The sequence below is a fragment of the Rhinolophus sinicus genome, linkage group LG06, assembly GCF_036562045.2.
Source record: "Rhinolophus sinicus isolate RSC01 linkage group LG06, ASM3656204v1, whole genome shotgun sequence".
NCBI lineage: Eukaryota > Metazoa > Chordata > Mammalia > Chiroptera > Rhinolophidae > Rhinolophus > Rhinolophus sinicus.
The window spans coordinates 54,644,799-54,670,651 of NC_133756.1; the positions used below are offsets into that span (position 1 = coordinate 54,644,799).

Consider the following 25,853-nt stretch of genomic DNA (forward strand, 5'->3'; position numbering starts at 1 on the left):
GTTCTGTGAAAAATGCCATTGGTATTTTGATAGGGATTGCATTGAATCTATAGATTGCTTTGGGTAGTATGGACATTTTAATGATGTTAATTCCTCCTATCCATGAGCATGGTATATGCTTCCATTTACTTGTATATTCTTCAGTTGGAGTGAGTGGAGTTCATCAGGCCAATTAAAATCAGATTTGACTGTGTGCAGGTAGGGCTCAGTTCCAATTCTCTGATTATCACAGGACTGAAAACTTCTCTCCTTATCTCATGTTGCCCTTAAAACTACAGCTTCTATTCCCCATTGTCCATTTAGCTTTAGCTCTCTTTCATGTCTGGGTTTTAGTTTCTCATCATTTCTGGTATCTGAAAATTTCCTTTTCTTGCTTTCAAGCTCTGTTATGTATTTATTTTTAACCTGGAAAATGAAGTTTATATTTTATTAAGCATATCCATGTATTTGGAGAAGTAAGCAAGAGGCATCTTCTCTTATCAATAAATTCATCATAAGTAACTTTTGTTAGCCTTCAGGTAAAGTACAAATTCTAACTCATTTAATATACAAGGCTCTTCATGATATTATCTACCCCTTTAGTTTCATGATTCACATTCCACCAGATGCAATCCTATGACTAAGGAAACAACTCTTTGTAATTTTCTGTTCATGCTATGCTGTTTCTTACCTCTATGCCTTTTTAGATGCTATCTGTCTGTACAGAATATCATCTCTTCAAGGTGCTCATTCCTTAACATATAAATTTTTATCTAGTAAACTGCTACTCACCCTAAAAAGCTAAAATGAAACATGACCTCTGAGAAGCCTTTTCTGTCACTATTTCCCCGTCCCCAATCCAGACTAACATGGTCCTTTCCTGCATCCTAGAACACTCTATACACACTTCTGACAGAGCAAATGTCACCCCAATTGTTGATTTAGTTTCCCCATCACTTTTTTAATTGTTAAGTTTTAAGAATTCTTTGTATAATTCAGTTACTAATCCTTTACCAGAAATATGTTTTGAAACTATCTTCTTCCAGTCTGTGACTTGTCTTTTCATTTTCTTAACAGTGTCTTTTGCAGAGCAAAAATTTTAATGTTAATGAAGTCCAGCTAATCAATTTTTTTTCCTTCACGGATTATGCTTTTGGTGTTGAATCTAAAAGCTCTCTGCCAAACTCAAAGTCACCTAGATTTTGTACTCTGTTATCTTCTAGAAGTTTTATAGTTTTGTATTTTACATTTAGCTCTGTGATCCATTTTGAGTTCATTTTTGTAAAAGGTGTAAGGTCAGCGTCTAAATTTATTCTTTTGCACATGGATGTCCAGTTATTCTAGCACCATTTGTTGAAAAGACTATCCTTTCTCCATTGGATAGCTTTTGTGCTTTTGTGTGGATCAGTACAAAGAGACATACTCTTGAGCAGAGCTTTTCAAACCACAGGTAGTGAAATCAACTTATTGGACCAAAATGAGCATTTCAAACAATGAAATAGCCTAGACTAGAGAATATAGGAATGCAGTAAAGGTAAGTAGAAAAGGTAAGTATTGTTATAGAAACTTTTGTTTCGTGTGTGTGTGTGTGTGTGTGTGTGTGTGTTGGGTCATGGTATAAAATGTACTTCTTACTACAGGTTGTGGTTGAAAAAATTTGAAAGTCACTGCTCTAGAGAATCCACTAGAGACAAAAGGACTAATAGATATTAGACTTCTTTAATAACTATCTGCCCTAGTCAGAAGTTTTCAGTTACATTTCTAAAATGCAAATCTGATGTCATTTTTCTGCTTAAAATCCTTCAGGATCATTCTGAAAGCAATGGAGAGTAAAATGTAGTGATGCAAAAATAAATATAGCAAGATCACTTAGAAAACTCTTGTAATGTACTAGGCAAATTATGATAAAGACCAAAAACAAGGCAGTGGCTTTGGGAATAGAAAGGAGATGGCTCTAAGACCTGGAGAGCAGATATACAGGGAGCACAGATCAGGATATATTGAGAAAGAAACCGTAGTAATATTTACCAATCCAGGAAATATAGGAAATGGACTAGTTTTAGAGTAAAAGAAGGTGAGTATGGTTTTAGACGTAATAAATCTAGGACGGTGGTAAGATTTACAAGTGGCAAAGTTCAGGAGGCAGTTAATATACAGGCTTGGAGCTCAGCAAATAAGTAGTAGTTGAAATTATGAATATGAATAATGTCACCTAGGGCAAGTAAACAGAGTAAGAAAAATAAAAGGTAAATAACGAGCATTTAAGTGGTGAATAGAAAATGGTGCCTACACAAAAGAAAACTAAGAAATACTTAGAAAGATAGAAAGAGAACCAAGAAAGTAGCACCACATAAACTAAGAGAGACAAAACAAGATAATGATTTAAGCCCAAACAGATTAGCCATGTTTCCCCGAAAATAAGACCTAGCTGGATAATCAGTTCTCATGTCATGTCTTTTGGAGCAAAAATTAATATACCCTGTTTCACCGAAAATAAGACCTAGCCGGATCATCAGTTCTAATGCGTCTTTTGGAGCAAAAATTAATATAAGACCCGATCCTATATTATATTATATTATATTATATTATATTATATTATATTATATTATATTATACCCGGTCTTATTTTATAGTAAAATAAGATCGGGTCTTATATTAATTTTTGCTCCAAAAGATGCATTAGAGTTGATTGTCCAGCTAGGTCTTATTTTCAGGGAAACACAGTAGTAACAACATAAAATACGAATGAACAAAATGTTCCTGTTAAAAAACAAAAGATTAACAGCCTGCTAAAAGACAAAGATTTTTAGACTAGATAAAAACAAAACAAAATCCAATGGCGGGCGATTCATAAGACTCACATGTAATTTAATATTACCAAAAGATTGAAGGTAAAAAAATAGTAAAAGTATACAAAGCAAACTCAAACTGAAAGAAAGCTGGTGTAGCTATAGCTGGTACTATTCCTGATAATATAGCTGTATTAGTATCAGCTAAAATAGATTGCAAGGGACACATCCTAATGATTAAATATGAAATCATCATAAATATACAGCAGTTTGGGATTACTACATAAATTATATAACCTCAAGATACAGAAAGCAAAAATAAGAGAAGTGCAAGGAGAAATAGACAAACTCACAATAATGGTGGGTAATTTTAACACCACTCTCAATAACTGATAAAATAAGTAGACCAAAAAAAATCAGTAATATTGGAAAAGATTTGAATAACATGGTAACATCATTAGGAAACGACCTAACAGAACACTTCATCCAACACTGCTAAATACATGTTATTTTCAAGCACAGCTGAAACTGTTTTCTTTAGTGGTGAGGTATAAAGAAAGTCTCAACAAAATTCAAAGGGTTCAAATCATACAAATGGATAAGCAATTAAAGCACTAACAGGGAAATCTATAGCCTTAAGGCGTAGGTCAGAAAAGAAGTTTGAAAATTAGAGTCAAAAGACCTAAAGACACCTCACCAAAGAAGATGTACAAATGCAAATAAGCACATGAAAAGATGCTCCACATCATATGCCATCAGACAAGTGCAAATCAGAACAACAATGAGATACCACTATGCACTTATCAGAACGGCTAAAATTCAAAATACTGATGGTATCAAATACTGGCGAGGATGTGGAGCGACAGGATCGCTCCCATTGCTGGTGGGAATGCAAAATAGTACAGGCACTTTGGAAGGCAGTCAGTTTCTCATAAAATAAACATATTCTTACCACACAATCCAGCAATCATGCTCCTATTTACCCAAATGAGCTGAAAACTTACGTTCACACAAAAACCTGCACACAGATGTTTATAGCAGCTGTAGTCATAATTGCCAAAACTTGGAAGCAAACAAGAAAATCTTCAGTAGGTGAAGGGATAAATAAACTATGGTACATCCAGACTATGGTACACCTTTTTTACTCGACCTTAAAAAAAGAAATGAGCTATCGAGTCATAAAAAGCCATGGAGAAACCTTAATTAAATATCATCAAGAGAAAGAAGCCAATCTGAAAAGGCTACATACTATACAATTTCAACTATATGACATTCGGGGAAAGGCAAAACTATGGAGAGAGTGAAAAGAACAGTGGTTGCCAGGGGTTGGGCGGGGGGAGGGATAAATAGATGGATCATGGAGGATCTTTAGGCCAGTGAAACTACTTTATATGATACTATAATGGTAGGTATGTATCCTTATACATTTGCCCATATCCACATAATGTACAACACCAAGAATGAACTTTAATATAAACTGTCAACTTTGGGAGATAAGGACGTGTTAATGTAGGTTCATCAGTTGTAACAAATGCACCAGTCTGGTGCAGGGTGCCAACAGCAGAGGTGGCTGTATGTGTCCAGGGCATATGGGAACTCTCCGTACTTTCTAATTAATTTTGCTGTGAATCTAAAACTGCTCTCAAAATAAAAGTCTACTTTTTAAAAATTAAAGAGCTACAGTTGGTTAGAGCGTGGTGCTGATAACACCAAGGCTGCCGGTTCGATCCCCGCATGGGCCACTGTGAGCTGTGCCCTCCTTAAAAAAAAATTAAAATAAAAAATAAAGAGCTAAACAACATTCAAGAAGTTATCAAAAGAACAGCAAAACAAATAAACTAAAAAACGGGGGTAAACCCAAGGAAGTAAAAGAAAGGGAATAATAAAGACAGAAACTAATACAATAAACAATGACCTAAACTGAAGATCAACAAAATGAAAACTTTATTTCTTAAGAAAAAGTTCCAAGAAGAAACAGGAAATATGAATAGTTTGTATACCTAGAAAGTAAGGAAGGAAAAAGTGTCAAGAAAGCAGGCATGGTCAGCAGTACCCAGTGCCATAAAAAAGTAAAGTAATATTAGGATTGAAAACTGCCTTATGAATCTGGCAATAAGGAGAGACCACTGATGGCCTTAGCAAGAACAGTTTAAGTGGAATGGAATGAAGTAGAACAAGTTTCTAAATGGAAAAAAAAAATGTCCTGCACAAGTTAACATTAACACTAATATACACCTGCAAGAAGCCAGATGTTATTTATTTTTACCTTTACAGAGTCTTGCACATAGATGCTCAAAACAATTATTTGCTGAATTAATTCAGCTGAATGGAGAAGAAAGGACCCCATATAGAGGGCTTTAAATGCTTGACAGTATTGGAATTGAGTTAAGAAGTTTTAAGATTTCTAAACAGATATATAGTAACAGACAGTCTAAAATGACAAATCTGGCAAGATATTTAATACTATATACATATATCAGAAGTTTTCAATATATGTAAAGAAATACACACATAACTAACAGTTCAAATTCATTTCCAGAGTCAGCATATACTGTGGAAGGTTTCCCACCTTTCTCTGTTCATTTCATTTTGGCTCACCTCCACCTCAAAACATCTTGAAACACAGACAGTATGGAAACAAATGAACATGAGCTGTCTCTGAGAGCATTTAGAATGAAATAGCTCAGCATTCCTTTTCTTTTTCATTAAACCATGCATTGCACCACAAAATTAAACAGACATCTCTAGGGATACATATTTGCCAAGCGTGTTTCTGGCAAAAATAAAATCTGGCTCTTCTCCAGGCTTCTATACATGGACAGTAGTGGCAGCTCTACAGAGGGAGATCGAATGCTGGCTGGCTGGTCTGTGGTTACTTAGTAGTGTCGAGATAAAGAATATTAGGCACAGATCATTTTCATGTCCAAAGACTTCTGACAACAAACTTGCTCTGCCTAATTTCTCACATTCTGCTATAATGACAGTTATTTACCGAAGAGACAGATAATTCTAGCCCTGTCTCCTTATTTTACAGACAAGCAAACTGAAGCCCAGAAACGGCAGGTCATTTGTCTGAAATCACACAACTAGTTGGTAACAAAATACAGGTCTGAAGACCCGCCAGTTCAATAATCTTTCAACTTGTCTATTGAACAGTACTGCCTTCTTAAATAATACTAAACAGACCATGTTGCTTGTATCTTAAACTCCTTTTATCTAAGTCATTTCAACACCGTGAAAGTCTTAGGCTCTTTCTGAAACAGTATTTTGCCAGAAATGGCAATATGCTTTTATTTTGTGACCCTGTACCTAATAGTTTTTAAAGGACTGTGTATTTTAAGTCCGAGTCACCAAAGTAAAATGAGGTTAGAACTGGATTAAAAACTATTAAAACAGAATTAAGAAATTCTGTGTCTTTAAACTTGGTAAGATTCTTTAAAAATTATGGCTCAATATATTTAAAGGTGGCAGGGCACTGGAATCAGGATCATAAGACCAGTAATCAAATCTTAGCTCTGCTATTAGCTGTGTGAGTTGAGCCTGTTTCCTCTTCATAAAAAACAAGCATGTTGAATCAGGATCACTAAAACTAATTCCATCATTTACAATACAATTCCAGAACCTGGAGAATAAAATCTTTATCTTATCCTTATTATCTTTTAACTTATTCAAATAATAGAGCAACGAAATAAGCACATCATTCCATACTTGATTAACTAAACAAGTTAAAACACAGGATGTAATCATCTCTACTATAAAAAAAGAAGTGGTAGATTTGGCTCTATATAGAGTCAGAGAGAAGAACGCTATTGTCAGAAAATTGTAGTGCACAGTTGAGGTTATGGTGATTTAGATCACATCTCTCTGGATTCATTTAACTAAGTAGTAGTTTTGAAAACCCAAGTCTAGTTTTTCTGCAGGGGGGGGAATATGGAAGGAGAACATAAAAGAAGCCCAAAGTGGTTGTTTTAGTCCAGTTCTGCCAAAACCATCAAGCACGTACCATGCACCTCTGATCTATCAAGAACCTTGATCTATTGCTTTATTGAATGCTGCTGTATATGGCCCTAAAGGATTTAAGTTTGAGCCTTTTAATGAATAGGTCATCTAGATCTTTTTTTTTTTTAATCTACTGTTAGTAGAAACAACTTTTACCTTCACTATTCTACTTGAGATAATTGTTATTTCATACAGACTATAGATGTTCATTATATGCAATTCACTATAGTATTCTAGAAAAAAACAAAAATTATAAACAGTCTCTTTACCCACAAACCGCCCAGACCTTACAATTGAATAGAATAATAAAAATTTGATGACCTCTAAGTTATACTTTTAGAAATAAATTCTTAACATCTTTTCTGTCTAGTTTATGTAATTCCGTTTAAGTCCTATGTCTGTTTGCTAATAGAAATCAAACACAAAGTTCATTTGTAAAGTGCTTGAAAGGGGGATTAAGGCATTATAAAGAGCTAATCCAATTGATGGTTGTAAAAAGAAGACAATAGGAAAATGTGAGATTATCAAGCTCTATGAGGCAAAACCCCTCCAAGCTCCAGCTCATTCGTCAGACCTAAAATATTTTGTTTTGATTAAACACTGAAGCCTTATATCCCTTTGAGAGAATAAATCATATTTTGGGGCTGTCTGTATCTCTGATTCAGTTTGCCTAGTGCAGTCTTGTAAAGACGGTTGAAACAGAGCAATAAGATTACAAAATTATCAGTTTTATCAAATTATTTATAAAGCTAATTAACTGATCTGAACTTCCGGTTTCTTAACTATTAAACTGGAACAATATCTGTTTTGAAAATCTTGCAATGCTAGTTACCATAAGGATCAAAATGAAATAGTGTATATGAAAGTACTTTGTAAACTGTTTTAGAAATGTAAGGCAACATAACTATTGAGCTTAATTTTTTTAACGCTTTCCTATAAAGTTCAAAACTATGTTGTCACATCTACGTGTTTCTCCAGTCACTCCAACTTCCTCATAGCACATTAACTGGTGACTAAACCATTAAGAATAATTTACAAGTATTACTGCACCGTTACTACATGTTATACTTCTGCCTAATTCCAGCACACATGACTTTCAGCTTATGGGGATCTCAACAGAAATCCCCATCTGCTTTATTGTGCTTTATTGGTCAACCAGAAAAAAGAAAGAAGTCTTAAAATGTTCTTTCAGTCTCCTTCTGGGCTAGGATTGGAACATTCTAGTAGTGAATGACCCAACTATTACCAAAGTGTTCATGCTACTTTTCAAAAAATCCCAACAAAGGTTACCTGAACATCCAATTGGGGGAAAAAAGTACCTTAACTTCTAATTATACCTTATACAAAAATCAGATCCTGCTGGGCTACAATTTTAAATGTGAAAGATAAGGTAATAAAGCTTTCAGAGAAAAACATAAAATATCTTCGTGACCTTAGAGTATTTGAAGTATTTGTATCCTCTTAACAGGACATAAAAACTCTGGCCATAGAAGAAAAAAACTAATAAATCTGATTACAGTAAGAATTTCTGTTCATCAAGAAACAACAATAATGGGCCGGCCCGGTGGCTCAGGCAGTTAGAGCTCCATGCTCCTAACTGAAGGCTGCCAGTTCGATTCCTACATGGGCCAGTGGGCTCTCAACCACAAGGCTGTCAGTTCAACTCTTCGAGTCCCACAAGGGATGGTGGGCTGTGCCCCCTGCAACTAGCAATGGCAACTGGACCTGGAGCTGAGCTGCGCCCTCCACAACTAAGACTGAAAGGATAAAAATTTGAAGCTGAACAGCACCCTCCACAACTAAGATTGAAAGGACAACAACTTGACTTGGAAAGAAGTCCTGAAAGTACACACTGTTCCCAATGTGTGCCCTTCCCCAATGTGTCCCCTTCCCCAATACAAAAAAAAAAAAAAAAAAAAAAGGAAACATTAATAGAGCAAACTGACAACCCACAAAAGTGGAAGATATATTAACAAATCTGAAAAATGACAGAGATTAGCAAATTCCTGTAAATCAATAAGAAAATACAGACCACCCAACTGAAATGTAAAGAAAGGACCTGAACTTGTGTGCTTTCTCAAAAGAGGCTATCCAAATGGTGAATAAACCTGAAAAGATGTCTAACTTCATTAGTCATCCGGGAAACGCAAATTAAAACCATAATGTGATATAATTCTATACCATCAGAACATCTAAAATGAAGAAGGTATACAATACCAACTACTGGTGAGGATATGGAGCAACTAGAACTCTCATACATTACTGGTGGTATAAAATGGTACAATCTTTTGGAAAACTGTAATTATTTATTAAAACTAAATATAGGCATATCTATGACCCGGCAATTCCAGTCCAACACAAACGCTTACCATGTTTCCCCAAAAATAAGACCTAGCCAGACCATCAGCTCTAATGAGTCTTTTGGAGCAAAAATTAATATAAGACCTAGTATTATATTATATTATATTATATTATATTGTATTATACCCGGTCTTATATTAATTTTTGCTCCAAAAGATGCATTAGAGCTGATGGTCTGGCTAGGTCTTATTTTCGGGAAAACACGGTACATATACTCACCAAAAGACAGGTACCAGAATATCCACAGCTTAAATATTTGTAATAGCTAAAAACTGGAAGTAACCCAAATACCCATTAAAGGTGGAATAAATAAGTAGGGATATGCTCACACAATAGAATACTATACAGCAATCAGAATGAACATATGTAACTACACATTACAATACAGATGAATCTCACAAATATAGTGCTAAGCAAAAGAAGCCAGACCCAAAAGATATGAGTCCATTTATATAAAGAACAAAACTAGACAATACTAATCTATTCCATTAGAAGTATAGTGGTTACCAATGCAGGAGATGGTGGTGATAGGAAATGAACATGAAGGGCGCTTCTGGAGTGCTGATAAGGTTGTCAACAAAAGTCTGCTGCCACCAATCCAATGCTAACAGGAGTTTCCAATCTGGGGTGTGGTAAAACGAAAAACTTTATTCAGGTAAAAGGTTGGAAACCAGGGTAACACAGCCTCTGAAGGAAACCGAAAGTATGCTCCCCCAAGACAAAGGGGAAGCTGGCTTATGCAGAGGAAGCTCCTGCCCTGGCCCTCGACTGGTTCATTTTTATGAAGCTGGAGCATAACCCAGCCACCTCAAAGGATGACACAGCCAAAGGGCAGACAGGGCAGTCACCAGAGCCCTGCTAAAGCAAACCCTGCTCTGTAGGGTCAGCCCCTGCACAACAGCTCCTCCACTGTAGTCAGAGCCAGTCCTCACAACCAATCAGCCCCAAGGTCAATCCCTCCCATTCACATGCAAACAGCAATCAATGCTCAACTACAACAGGAAGGCACACATGACCCACACAAGGGATACACCTGGAGCATCTCACTCAGGTGACCAGGGAGACTGCACCACGGGGCCCCACAGAACACACACTTCATAACGCCACTCTACTAAGACTGGGAGGCATGGCAGCCCTACCTAATACATAAAACAAACACAAGGAGGCAGCGAAAATGGGGAAACAAAGAAACATGTCCCAAATAAGAAAACAAAGCTCCAGAAAAAGAAATAAACAAAATGGAGACAGGCAATCTACCAGACGCAGAGGTCCAAACTCTTGTTATAAGGATGCTCAATGAGCTCAACGAGAACTTCAACAAAAAGATAGGAAACAAAAATGGAAATAGAACACATAAAAAAGAACTCATTAGGAATAAAAATACAATAACTGAAATGAAGACTATATTAGAGGGAATCACCAGCAGATTAGATGAAGCAGAGGAAGGAATCAGCAATTTAGAAGATAAGGTAGCAGACAGCACCCAATCAGAATAGCAAAAAGAAAAAAGAATCCAAAAACATGAGGATAGTTTTAGGGGCCTCTGGGACAATATGAAGCGTAACAACATTTGCATCATAGGAGTACTACCAGAAGAAGAGAGAGCAAGGAATTGAGAACCTATGAGAAGAAATAATAACAGAAAACTTCCCTAACCTGGCAAAGGAAATAGATATACAATCCCAAGAAATGCAGAGAGTCCCAAATATGATGAATCCACAGAGGCCCACACCAAGATACATCATAATTAAAATGCCAAAGGTTAAAGATAAAGAAAAAATCTTAAAAGCAGCAAAAGAAAAGCAGTTACCTACAAAGGAGCTCCCATAAGACTATCGGCTGATTTCTCAACAGAAATTTTGCAGGCCAGATGGGATTGGCATGAAATACTCAAAGTGATGGAAAGTAAGGACCTACAACCAAGATTACTCTGCCCAACAAAGTTATCAGTTAGAATCAAAAGACAGATGAAGAACTTCCCCGACAAGAAAAAGCTAAAGGAGCTTGGCACCACCAAACCAGTATTTCAAAGAATCTTAGAGGGACTTCTTTAAGACAAAAAAAAATAAAAAATGTGAATAAAATAGCAATAACTACATATGTACCAACAATTACTTTAAATGTAAATGGATTAAATGCTCTAATCAAAAGACATAGGGTGGCTGAATGGATAAGAAAACAAGACCCTTACATATGCTGCCTACAAGAGACTCACTTCAGATTGAAAGACACAGACTAAGTGTGAAGGGATGGAAAAAGATATTTCACAGAAAGGGAAACAAAAATAGCTGGAATAGCAATACTTATACCTGACAAAACTGACTTTAAAACAAAGGCTATGACAAGAGACAAAGAAGGACCCAGTAATCCCACTTCTGTGTATTTATCCAAAGAAACGCAAAATGCTTCGAGGGAACGAGTGCATCCATATGTTCATTGCAGCACTGTTTACAATGGCCAGGATCTGGAGGCAGCCTGGGTGTCTCTTGATGGAAGAATGGATAATGAGAAAGAGGTACAGACATACTATGGAATATCATTATATATAATGATATATATTATAATATAATGACATTATATTATAATATAATAATACAGAATAAGACCAGGTCTTATATTAATTTTTGGCTCCAAAAGACGCATTAGAGCTGATTGTCCAGCCAGGTCTTATTTTCAGGGAAACATGGTAAGTGCTTACCTACAAAAAAAAAAAAATCAGTCCCCTTAAATAAATGCCAAAGTATGCTAAAAGGCTAATAATGAAACTAATTTTAAGCTAACAGCATATTAACCTTTACCAAACTCACAGCTTCAGAGAATTAGAGATCTAGTAGTCTACTGGTAGAAATGCATCCCTTTCTGATTTAAAAGAATTAAAAGGGCATTAGAAAATAATTATTTTCTTCTTACTTCCCTTATCATTGCTCTTATTATGAGCTAGCTATACACAGAACAGAGAGTAATACATACATTATTTTATCTAATCCTAATAACTCCATGAAATAAAAAGGTTATTCTTTTTATGACTTTACAGTTAAGAAGTTTTAGGTTGAGCATGTTGTCTAAAGGAAGACGTCACATACAGTGTAGAGAGAGGACCTGAACCCTGGTGTGTCTGAGTCCCAAGCTCATGCTCTAAACCACCGTTTCATACTGCCTCCTTGTCGTTGTCCTACTGGGACTTTACAGCATGGGGTGATGATAATCTTCTTTGGCTTTTGCCTAATCACCTTAGAAGGCTTACATACATATACACACACAGAACACTTTCCCCCACAACTTTTTTATAAAGACTCCTAGAGGGACTGGACTGTTAAGGAGTGAAAGCTGGACATTAACAAATAAAGACAGAAAGCCCATGCCAGCAGGCCTACAATAAAAATGTTTTGAGTTTTTAACAATGGGCTAAATGGGAAACTAGGGAGAGGTCTCAGCAGACTGGTCTCAAATGAGACGATTCAGTGAGTGTCTTTACTTAGGCCATAATGGAAGAAGCAGAGATAGACTAAGCAATTCTGTCAAAAATAAAGATCAGTGAGAAGGTTCCTGATTGTGAATAGGTGTCTACGTGTGTTTAAATCTTGCTCTAGAGAATATTATTTCCAAAAATTATGCTAACAAGTGTTGATTATTTAATATGGATACTAGCAAAACTTTAATAAAGTTTAGGTTGGTAGAAAAAATACGATGGACTAGACTGTTGATCTGTACTCAGCTTCTGATCTTTAGTCAGATGTTTCTCTATTCAGAAAAGTATCACTCAGCAGGGACTTTCCCAAGTTGCAGAGGAAATAGGCACTTTTATTCATTCTACGTTGGAAAATCCTACCTTAAAAAGTAACTGTTGGGAGCACCCTTCTAGGTGCTAAACGGGATGCTGCCCATTCATGAATCACTTAATAAAGACAATTATATCTATTAAAAAAAAAAGTAACTGTCAGTTTCTGTCAAAGGTTCATTTGAGTTAAAAATCGCACCTTGACCTGAGGATGATTCTATCATCCTTCATTCAGAAGGAAATTCAAAGTTTATTTTTGAACCACTTGACATGAAGTTCATTTAAAACTTAAATGCCATTCTTTATAACAGAGAGAAAACATACTTGTTAATAATGTAAACCTATATACTGAATGAGTATGTTAGAGTTTTTCATACGGTCATAATCAAATTATGAAGTAGGGATACTCCCATCTTCCATCTCTCCCAACACTACAAGGTAATGCAGCCTCCTGGCGGTGCTGTAGTCTTCACAAGCTTGAATCCAAGCTAAATCCACCAGCTTGGATGGAGGGCATCCCATCTAGACAAATAGTTACCTCCTGCCTCTTGAAAGTATTAATAGACACAGGGGGGAAATTCACATGTGGCTCTCTTTAGTAAATATAGATAGTAGTATCCACTTATATCTCCATAGTGGTATTCTATCTGGGCCCTTTCTTCAAATAAAAATGTAAACTGTTTTCTTATTCAAAGTTCTACAAAAATATTAGAAGACTCTTTTTCACATTAGGTAACATATATATGCCCATTTACTTACTGAAAGTGAAGAAAAAACTCCGTGTAACCCTGTAGTTTGTTAAAGCATTTGTTGATCATCATACATAATAATATTCTATATTCACTATGACAAAAATTTTGAATAACTGGTACATGAGTTTTTAGAAATCCTTATGTAATGGATATGTTAACAGCTCTCAATAAGAAAAAATATGTTGATTCCTCCAAGGTAATCATAAACATATACCAAGATAAACAGACAATCGATTTAAAGGGATAAATTGGTCATTTCACTAATTGGACTTCAAACAGTTCTTAGAATGGTAGAGTCCAACATAGAAAGCTATGATGAGTTTTCTGAAAGTCATTCAAGAATGTATAATTTTTGGATATCATAGCATTTTATGAGGAAGCTAAAGCATTCCTCTTTCAATATTGAAAATATTGTTATTAGGGAGGCAATAAAAAATTGAATTGTCATTAGGGAGGTAAGAATAAACTCCCCTAACAATCATCATCTGTTAACGAAAAGAAAAAGGCTAAGAAGGACAAAAGTGCTTGATACAAATCAAACCAAATGCTTGAAATGTCATGCATTTTCTCATTCTTTTTTCTTGAACTTATTTTCCTTTCTACTTTCACCACAATTTTTAAAAATTTTTAATTTGAAATATTTACAGATTCATAGGAAGGTGCTAAGCAATGCACAGGGAGGTGCCATGTACTCTTCACCCAGCACACCCCAACATCTACATGCTGTATTACTAACAACAGCACAACATCAAAACAGGAAATTGACATTTGTACAATCCAGAGCTTATTCCTATTTCACCAGTACATATGCACTCATTTTGTGTGCATATGTGTGTGCTCTATGCAATTTTATCACACATGTAACTTTGTGTAACCACCACCACGATCAAGATACTTAACTGTACCATCACCACAGACTCCTTTATTCTACATTTTTATAGCTCAGCCTCCCTGTCCCTGTCCCTTTCCTATACCCTGGCCACCACTAATCTGTTGTACATCCCTCTAATTACGTTATTCCACAAATGTTATATAAATGGAACCATGCAGTATGTATCCTGTTGAGATTGGCTTTTTATTAAGCATAATTTCTTCTAAATTCATCTGAGTAGTTGCATGTATAAATAGTTCACTCCTTTTTATTGCTGAGTCATATTCCATGGTTTATTTAATCATTCATCCATTGAAGGCCAGACATCGGGGTTGTTTCCAGATTGGGGCTATTACAAAGTGGCTACAAACATTCATGTATATGTTTGTGTGACCATAAGTCTCATAGTTATCTTGGGCCGCCATAACAAAATGCCATAGACTGGGTGGCTTAAGCAACAGAAATTTATTTTCTCACAATTCTAGAGGCTGGAAGTCTCTTCCTGGCTTGCAGGGGAGAGAGGGAGGGAAGGAAGGAGGGGGAGAGAGAGAGACTGACTGACTTACAGATAGCAATCATACAGGCACAGAGAAAAAGAAATGACGTGTCTTCTTATGAGATCACTAATCCCATCATGAGATTCTTGCCTTATGACCTCATCAAACCTAATTATCTGCAAAGGCCTCATCTCCAAACACCGCACAATTGGAAGTAATGGCTTCAACATATTAATTTGGGGGTGGGGTGGGGTGGGACACAATTCAGTCCATAGCAATAAGTTTTCATTTCTCTGGGATAAATGCCCAGGAGTTTAATTTCTGAGCCATATGGTAGTTGCATGTTTAGTTTTTTTAAGAAATTGTCAAACTGTTTTCCAGAGTGGCTGTATCATTTTACATCGCTACCATCAATATATGAATGATTCGGTTTCTCTGCATCTTCGCCAACATTTGGTATTGTCACTATTTTTAATTTGAGCCATTCTGATGATATTTCATTGTGGTTTTAATTTGCATTTCCCTAATGGCTAATGCAGTTGAACATCTTTTCATGTGCTTATTTCCCATATGTATCTCCTCCTTGGTGAAATCTGTGCATGTCGTTTTCCCATTCTTCTAATTGGATTGTTTTTTTATAGCTCAGTTCTGAGAGTTCTTTATATATTCTAGATACTTGTCCTTTGTTAGATATGTGTATTGCAAATATTTTCTCCCAGTCTGTAGCTTGTCTTTTCATTCTCTTAACAAGGTCTTTTCCAAAGGATTTTAATTTGGATGAGATCAAATTAATTAATTTTTCCTTTTATGGATCATGCTTTTCGTGTCAAGTCTACACTTTTTGCCTAGTCCTAGGCCACAAAGTTTTTTTTTTCTGTAAGTTTTAGAGTTTTTTGTTTTCCATTTATGTCCACGATCAATTTTGAGTTAATTTTTGTATAAGATTTAGGTCATCAAGTTTCTTTCTTTTGCCAATGGACAACCAAATGTTCAGCACCACTTAATAAAAAGGCTATCCCTCCTCCATTTGAATTGCTTTTAGGTCCTTTATCAAAAATTAATTAGTCATATTTATGTGGCTCTATTTCTGGGTTCCCTATTCTATTCCATTATCTATGTGTCTATCCCTACGCCAGTACTACACTATCTTGATTAATGAAGCTATGCAGTAAGCTTTAAATCAGGAAAGGTGATTCCTCCCACACAAATTATTTTCAATTTTATGTTTGAAAGTCTTTTATTGGCCACTCTATTATATTTTTCCTTATCAAAAATCTGTCTATAAATTGAAAATAAATTTCTCTTTATTTTCTGTAACAAAAGACTCCAAGTTTAAAACAATTTCTTCTGTTTTGAGTTCTCTTTATTACAATTATTACTACCCAATCAATTAAAACTACAAATTTTGATTTTAAACATTCTTAAACATAAGAGAGGAAATTTTATTAAAGAGATGGGTGAAAATTTTCTTTTTCAATTAGTTCACATTTCCAAGCAGTGATTATTTATTGCCAAAATGAAATCAAGTTCAGCAGCAATTCTACCCCTACTTTTTGTTTTTATAATTTTAAGTGGTGAGTGCCTTTCCACATAAATGAGAAGATGAGAATGGAAGTCTTGTTAGAGCAATTATTTCTTAATTCCTTGAAGTCTTTTGAGTTACGTGACAAACAACAGTAATCTACCATCAAAAGTATATATATAATACATGTATATATATACTTAATCTATTAGTTAATTAGCAAACAACTCAATTATTTTAGTGAGAGCAAAAAATTGGAAACTAGTTGAATCCCGAAAGAAACTGTTATCCAGTCATTCCCTCAGATAGTGTTACTTAGTCTTTCACTATTTTAACACAGACACCAGTAATTTCATTTGCTCTTTGTTAGGCTCCCAGTGGTTTTTACATCCAGGGACCTTCGTAAGATCCAAAATGGATGAGCAGTACGCCTTTCCTTTGTAATAGTGGGAGAAGGGCAACTGTGAAAGGGAAGGTGGCAAAGCAGACCCTGCTGGACATTCTCAGGTAGAACGTTAGAAAAAGGACATGGGGTGTTTGAGGATCTACAGATTGGTTCCCTGAAACTATGCATGCCTCACACTCCTTGAAAAGTGTACCCCACTTAAAGACAAAAGCGAAGGTACATTCGCAGCCCACAGTATCAACACAGGGACTGTATGAAGTGAACAGTAAATACTTGTTGATGAGGAAAAGTGCAACAGCAAAATCACAAGCACCAAAATAGCGACACAATATATCAAAAGACGAACTCCATTTGAAAGCTAAGAATCAGACTGAAGCAAATTAAGTTGTTGCTTAAAGCACAATAATTAAGGCCTTTAAATTTGCCAGACCATTCTGCTATCACAGACTAAAAAGGCTTGTTTACCCCTTCTCTGTCCTAAGAGAATAAATTATCTCATGAGTATTTCACCCAACTGCTACTTAAAAGCTGATGAAATGTTTAAGCAATTCATTACATTAATATAAAAATCTTTTATAGAACAGATGTATAATCAAAACCAAAGCGTGGGGAACACTGAATAAAGTGGAAAGGATATCCGCTCTGGTGGTCATCCCCAGTTTTTGCCTGGCTGGCTCTTGCTTATTAGATCTCAGGTAACCATCCCCTCCACAGCAAAGTTCTCCAACCAATGGCCAACATAGATGCTCCGACACTCATTATCACATCACCGAATTATTTGCACTGTGTACATAGCGACCTGAAATTTTTGTTGGTTTTTTAAAATTCATTTATTATCTATCAGTGCCCCTCACCAAAAACAAAATGCAAATTCTGTGAAAGCAGAGCTCTATCATATCACTGCTACCAGCCAGTGCTTAACTGTGTAGCTGGTACACAGCAGGTACAAAATATCCTGTTGACCTATAACCTATAGAAATCAGGCACAAAATTGATGCTGATCTAAGACGCTAATCTTTAATTGAGTAGTGTTTTTTTCTTCTTTTACTAAAAAAACTGTTGTTATACAAGATTTTTAATTAAAAAAAATAGTATCATTATGCCTTTGAAGTTATCTACTCTAATTCTCTTGCCTTATTTTATTGAAATAATTTATTAATTATACAATACTTAAACAGACCCTGCAGCCATGAAGATAAACAGGGTAAGTAGGTAAATATCCAGAAGAAAGACAGTTTAAATTCACATCGGGACTTTCAGTTCAAAATGGTAGATTGAGGATATATGTTTACTACTTACTGCTTGCAAAACCATACTCAAATAAGGGAGACAGAAGCAGCAATAAACCTCTAATCGCAAAAGGAAAGGGAAGTAGGGGGTTCACCAGCAGATGAAAGATTCAATAAATTTCTAGAATTAGAAAATCAGATGGAATTGTGTTGATGGATGAGAATCAGAGAAAGCCACAGCCCAAAATACTCCACAAGGAAACCTAAAAGGAGCTGGATCCAAACTGCTTTTGGAACCGCTAGAAGGAATCCAGAGAGCCAGTCTGCCCTGGAACACCTGACGGCTCCGGGCTCTGGGCCAGCAGGTACGAGGGAGGGCAGGAGTGAGAAGTGGGCTGAAGACAGTGGGGATAATTGAAGGTCTGTACTGGGAACTGTGTTGGTTGGCACTCCCATCTGCTTCCCCCACCCCCACAGAGAATACAGGCAGCCTGGCATTAAACCTCCGTCAAAAAACCAAATCGCTGGAGGAACAAACGACCTGGAGGAAGCCAAACCTTCTACTGGAAGCACAGTCCACCCAGAGTGAAGCACTGCTTTGGCAGGAGGGTCCCCAACCTGAGCACAGGCTCACGGAGAGCAAGCCAGCCAGCCAAGGACCCTGCACTACACAGAGGGCTCAGCCAGCCATCCACTCAGGTGATAGGTTTAGGGGGCAAAGAGACCAACTTTTAAACTAGCAAAAGAAATCCACACCAGTTCCTCAGTTCTTTCTAAAATATAAATAGATAACCAAGGATTACCAGGTCTGTAGGGGAAATCCAGCAGCATGAACAAGAAGAGCTAAGATCAACATAAAACAAGGAATCCTGAGGGGAACAAATATAATTTAAGATGTAAGAAACCATTTTTTTAAAAAAAACCCTACTATGATCAAAAGATTCAAGAGGGTATTGTATTCATAGAAAATAGGAATTGGAAACCACAAAAAAGGAATGAAGAACTTGGAAGAACTCTGTTAAATTAAATTAAAAATTCTTAGAATTTAAAGAGTGATTAGAAAAGGAAAATCAACAGATGATCTAGAAAACAGAATTGAGAAACTCAGAATGAGAGCATATGGATAAAAAGATGGAATTGATAGAGAAATTATAACAGACATAAAGAGCTAATCCAAGAAGTACAACATTTGACTAGTACGAGCCCCAGAAAGAGGGAACAGGAAAAAGAGAGGGGAGAAACTACTAAATAAATAATAGAATTCCCCAGAAGCAAAGAAGGGAGGCAAGTCTTAAGACTGAAAGGACTCAGTGAGTGCTCAATAAATCTGATGAAAGACCCTCATCTATACGTCTCCTTAAGGAACCTCAAAACAAATATAAAAATGAAACTCTGAACAGGAAAAACAGGTCACCCACAAAGGACTGACCAAACTGACTTCTTGTCAGCAACAGAGGATGTTAGAAGACAAGGGAACCACGTCTTCACATTTTCTAAAGCCAATTATTTTCAGCCCAGAAGTCTACTCCCAACCTAACTACAAACAAGTACTAAGGTAGAATAAAAATAGTTTTAGACATGACTCAGAAACTTTAATTCCCATGCTTTTTTCTAAAGAAATTATTTCAGTATATACTCCAGTAAAATAATGACATAAATCAGGATACTGGAAGAATCAAGTTCCTGAGAACAATGATTCCAAGCCAGGAGAAGAGTGGAGGGAAATCCTTGGAAGACTGAAGGGAAATCCTTGGAAGAGTCGAGGGAAATCCTTGGAAGGGTGAAGGGAAATCCTTGGAAGACAGCTCTGTAGTAGCCTAGAAAAGCATCTGGTCATGAAGGGGGATTCTGCAGAACAGAAAATGTAACAGAGTATGGAAAAGGTGAGGCCATGATAAAGGCATATTATGCCAAAAAGGAGGGAAGAGGAAGACGGGAAGGGGAGAAGAAAGGCAATTAGAAACTGCCTGGAAATTAATAAAAGAAAAAAAGGGGGGAAAGATACATTTCAAATATGAAGCAGCGTACATGTACCCTGATTATAAGGAATTGATGGAATATGAGAAAAAACTATCTAATTGTTATTGATCTTAGAATCTTGACAGCCCAGAAATTATGACCCTGGCCCTGGAGAGAAGAAAATGTAATCCTAGCACACAAACTGACTCTACACTAAGTATTTATAGAATCATGTTTGAGGGGGTACTAAAAATAGAGATGCCCTGCATCTTAGGTCAGAACTAACTTTGATATGGTTGGTCTCAAGTCATAAATTTCAGGACCCTAAGGAAAGGACCAGCTGAAGCTGTTTCACTCTTATTTTCTATAAATGTGCCACCAAATGATATAGCCAGTTCCTACCTGCAATGCTATCGCTGAAGGTGGGAGCTGTTTTCATTATTCAAAAGATCCAGCACTCCATTACCAGCTCAGTTCACTTGGATTTGGGGCAGATGACAGAAGAAATACCTGCTCCCTACAGCTAAACATAAACAGGTAACCATTCCAAAAAAGAAGGTATACTGGCTGTTCAGAGGAGAAATTGTGGCCCATGGTGATGTCAAATCATAACCCTGTTACTTCCTTACAGATCCCAAAGACTTGGCTTTAAATTATCATTCTTTAATTGGAATATTAAAAAGCAAGCAAGCATGACGTATAAGCAAAAAGGAGCTTTTTATAGGGAATGTGCAAACATCACATGTTCTCTTTCCTACTGGCAAAAATATGGTTTAGCTTCTGGGAAGGGACAAATCCTTGTAATGCTTTGCTTAATAACAAGATGCATGTGTCCTGGTCTGTTAATTCTATATGCCTTCCGGACAAGGAGAAAATAACTTCATGTTGCAGTCAATGGGTCTCAGATTCATAAGGGACAGTTTCCTTTATGGAAGAGTTAACAAGTCATAATAATGTAATACTATTTATAGTTCTCATCTGTTAGAATCAACATATATGGAGACTTAGTTGTGGTAACAGGACAAAATATAAGTTACCAACTTTTATATTGTAAAAGTGTCGCTGACAGAAAGGGGGAAAAACAGCTGGAAGAAGGAGCACATGTTGTAATGCCCCTTCTTAAAATGGGGGGGAGCGGGGGAAGGCGGCGGAGGAGGGTCAACAAAGACTGCCAAAAGTGAATGAAATGAGAAATTGTGTTCTCAATATCCAAAGTTACTAAGTAATAGAAGAAGTAAAATTAATAATACAACTATTAAACACTGGAAGAGAGTGAGATGACTAGTGTAAGAAAGCTAAGTACTCATTTGTTAAAGTGGAAAGTCAACAGGTATTACCTAAAGTTGATAAATCAAGAAAGAGACGTAAAAATCTATTATCAGAGCAGCGGCCCCAAAGCTTTTTGATCAGACAACCCTCTCGGGAAAATATTTTAGAGCACAAATCCATAACATCTATATATTTACTTACTTTTATAAACTTATGACTATACTAATCTACTACAAGTATATTATAACTTACACAAAAATAGAAATTAAAGTATATAAGGATATATTTTATAGGGGGATGCTTAATAAATTATAACAGAAAACAGAAAAATCACCAGCTATTCTGACAGAAATAAACATTTTAAGATATAAAAAAAGTATATGAGAATAAAATTTCAAATAATTTCTTCCAGTACCCAAATTCAGTATCTTATAAACTTCCCAGGATGTATACAGTTCCCTTGAGCCACATAGCTCTAGAAGTTAGAGGTACGGCCACCAGGAAATCCAAAAAGATAAGTGGTTCAAAGAGGCTACCTTTCAGGAGTAAAGGAGGTAGGAGGAAGTGAAAGGGGAGATTTTATTTATTGTATAAACATTTTGCTTCATACAAGGAATTAGTTAATCTAATCAACTCTGTAAAACTCTATGTCTCTTACAAGTGTTTATGCTGATTTTTTCATTCAGCAAACAGTTACTGAGCATCTACTCTGGGCTAGGGACAGGGAATAGAGAGAGGAGACTGACACGTCCGCTCTCAAGGAGATCAGTTTGGAGCAGAACACGTGAAAAGCACTGATGACAATTCAGTATCATAAGCACTGTTAAGAGAAGTGTGTGCTGGGTATGATGCACACAGTCTGGGGCACAGAAAGGTACACTCATGCTGTGTGGGATGTGAGGGAGGGAGCACTGAAAGGTCACCTCCTCTTTGAGTTGAAACTTAACAAACAAGTAGAAAACTGAGAATAAACCAGGTGAAGAGGGGTGCAGGGAAATTCAGGAAGGGCATTCTGGGCAAAGAGAAAATGGTGGGGTAGTCAGGTTGACATGTGAGAGAGAGCACGGTGTGTCTGGGAAACTAGAAGTTTTTCAGGATTGCTAGAGCAAACAGTGCATGAAGTGGTAGTGGCAGGAATGAAACAGCAAAACAGGAAGGGACCAGAAATAAAGGGCCATGCTGCATAGTCTCCTGAAGGCAATGGGAAGCCACTGGAGGATTTCACCAGCAGGGAGAGCGACTTGATCAGATTTGCACTTTGAGGAAGATTACTCTGGAAGCAATGTGAAGGATGGATAAGAATGGGTCAACGAGGCAGGAAAACCATTCTGGAGGCTACTGCAGTGGGTCTAATTAGACAAAAGGAGAGAATCATGGTACCAGCAAGAGACAAAAGGCCAACTGGTACAGGAAAAGGTGCTTACCATCATTAATCATCAGGGAAATGCTAGTCAAAACCACAATGATACCACCTCACACCTGTTACAGTGACTATCATCAAAGATAAGAGATAAGTGTTGGCGAGGATGTGGAGACAAGAGAACCTTTGTGCACTGTTGGTGGGAATGTAAATTGGTGCAGCCACTATGGAAAACAGTATGGGGGTCCTCAAAAATTTAAAATAGAACTACCATATGACCCAGCAGTCTTACTTCTGGGTATATATCCAAAGGATATGAAAACAGGATATCAAAGAGATATGTGCACGCCCATGTTCATACTACAATAGCCAACATATGGAAATAACCTAAGTGTCTATCAACAGGGGAATGGACAAAAGGTGTGGTGTGTATGTGTGTGTATGCACACACAATGGAATATTATTCAGCCATGAGAAAGAAAGAAATTCGGCCATTTACAACAAAATAAATGGACTGAGAGGGCATTATGCGAAGTGAAATAAGCCAGACAGAAAAAGACAAATACTGCATGGTATCACTTATATGGTTGGAATCTGAAAAGAAAAAAAAAAAAAAAAAAAGTCAAACTCATAGAAACAGGGAGTAGACAGAAAAGTAGTTGCCAGGGACTGGGGGGGGGGGGGCGGGGGGGTAGGATTAGGGAGAAAAATTCTGACACATGCTACAACATGGATGAACCTTGAGGACATTATGCTAAGTGAAATAAGCCAATCACAAAACAAACAAACACATACTGCATGATTTTACTTATATGAGGTATCAAAAAAAGTCAAACTTACAGAAACAGAAAGTAGAATGTGGTTAGCAGAAGCTGGGGTGGGGGGCCGAAACGGGGAGTGGTTCAACAGGCAGAGTTTCAGTTTTGCAAGATGAAAACATTCTAGAGATCTGTCACCACCAATGTGCATATAGTTAACACAACTGTACTGTACACTTAAAAATACTAAAGATGATTAATTTTATGTTTTGGGCCACAATAAAAAAACAAAAGAAAAAAAACAACCACAATGCCATGATAATATCTAAAGAAGATAATTATTTAATTTCATGAAATAGCCAACCAAAAAATAAGAACTACTTATTTCCAAAGAAAAATTCATCCACCAATATTGTTTTTTAAAAACATGTTCACATGACAATATCCTGGTTTTTCTAAACTCATATATTTTTTTACATTAAAAGGTTTTAAAGAAAAATTATTCACAAAATATTTGAATGTCTAGAAATAGATATGCTAAAAATATAACTTTTTTTTTCACTCAATGTAAAAAGTAGATATTTAACAGAACAGTACAGTACTGTTTTTAGAGGCAACTCTAAGAAATGAAAACATTAAAATGTCCCTAACTGCTAAAACAGAGAAAACTTCTATAGAAAACATAGAACAACACTATAATCCATCAAGATGAGAAACTTGGGGCGCTGGTAAAATGACAATGAAGAAATGCTTTTACTGTCTCTCCACCCTGAGAGGGAGGGGAGGGTGAACTGTGCCGGAGAATTCATCATTCATCTGAGTTTCTAACAGGGGTAGAAAAGCAACTAATGGTAATAGCAAATGGCTGCATTACAATTCTATGCTGAATTTAAGACATTAAGGGATGTATACGCTGTCTGTATACACACCAGTCTCAGAAAGCTAATCATAGTTCTGGAGATTTTGTTTCAGGCAAAAGCTTAGCTCTGAAGAGCAGGTCTAAAAAAGCTTATGAGAATCGTACCACCTGTGGTCCTTCTCCCTCTAAAGACTTTGGAGAATAGGAACAATCACCTGCTCTAATTATCCTTAGATTTAAAATAATCCTGGAGGCTAAAAACGGGCAAGAAACCATATTACTCTTACTACAGTATTTGTCAACCTTGTCACTATTACCAGTTAAGCTGTATCAATAACCCTATCTCGCACTAAATCCCAGAAAATATCCACATTGTCATAAAGAACCAAACCGTCTACAGCAGTCATGTTTGAAAAATAGGACTAATATAAGCCAAGGAGCCAGCTATCAGAAATATTAAACAGTGCTAATACTCAAATTAGAACTTGCCATCTATTCATTCATTCATGACAGCCTTACTGAACACATATCAAAACTAAAAATGACTGGTAAAGCAGTCATTTTTAAGAGGATGCCTCAAGAAATTTAAAACTTTTGCAATCTTAAAGGGCTTAAAATCCTTCAGAAGTAACCAAATATCTGAGACTAATTCCATTAGACTGTCACTAGACATTTTTTATATGCAACAGGACATGAAGGTAAAATGACTGGAATGGAAAATGTGTATAACCTAAGTATAGAGAAATTATCCTAAATTGTCTTAACTTTCATTCTTCAGGACTTAATGATAGTGAGAAGGAAGAAGGTATTTTAAACTAAAACCAACAAATTATAGGGCTGCTGTGTTATCAGTCCCACTCAGACTATGAGTAAACCCTAAACAAAGTAGATCCTAATTTGTAGAAAACACACTGCTAAAAACAGACAAATGCAGGTGTCTGGGTTGCTACACCCAGCAGGCCTAAGTAGTACCACCGTAATGGTGTGTGGAAGAGAAACACTGCCTCAACGGGTTACTACACCCAGTTTCTGATCTCAGAGGCAAGATTCTACAATGTTTAACGTACCAAGTAACATTTAGCCCAACAAACCAGGAAGCACTATTTCCTAGGTAAGGTTTCAAAAAAAATAGCTGGAGAGGATGGAAGCATAATGTAGTGTGCTCTGAGAGGGATGCCTGGCCAGGAGAAGCTTGTTGCTCAGGGGTTTGTTGGTTATCTATTTCAGGTAGGTGTGCCTGCACACCACTCCTCTGGAAAAAGTCCTCCTGCACCTGAAACGCTGGCACAGGTGGCATCTGCAACAAGGGGCAGAGACAGGGACCACATCAACGGGACCAACTCAGTTCTTTTTTTTTTTTACAGCTTTATTGAGATATATCATTCACGTACCGTACAATTTATTCATTTAAAGTATACAATTCAATGATTCTTAGTATAGTCACAGAGTTGTACAACCATCACCA

The 25,853-nt window shown here is 36.5% G+C and overlaps 1 protein-coding gene across 3 annotated transcripts in view; it reads right to left on the reverse strand.

The window, feature by feature from the left end:
* Window positions 1-25,853, reverse strand: part of DIPK1A (divergent protein kinase domain 1A) — a 90,100-nt gene that overhangs the window by 60,095 nt on the left and 4,152 nt on the right. Inside the window, exon 2 of one of the 3 annotated variants that reach the window (XM_074335144.1) lies at window positions 9,636-9,750. The exons of the other annotated variants lie outside the window; for them this stretch is intronic. The gene's annotated coding sequence lies outside the window, so the exon portion shown is untranslated. The remainder of the gene's footprint in view (window positions 1-9,635; window positions 9,751-25,853) is intronic. 3 annotated transcript variants of the gene reach the window in all.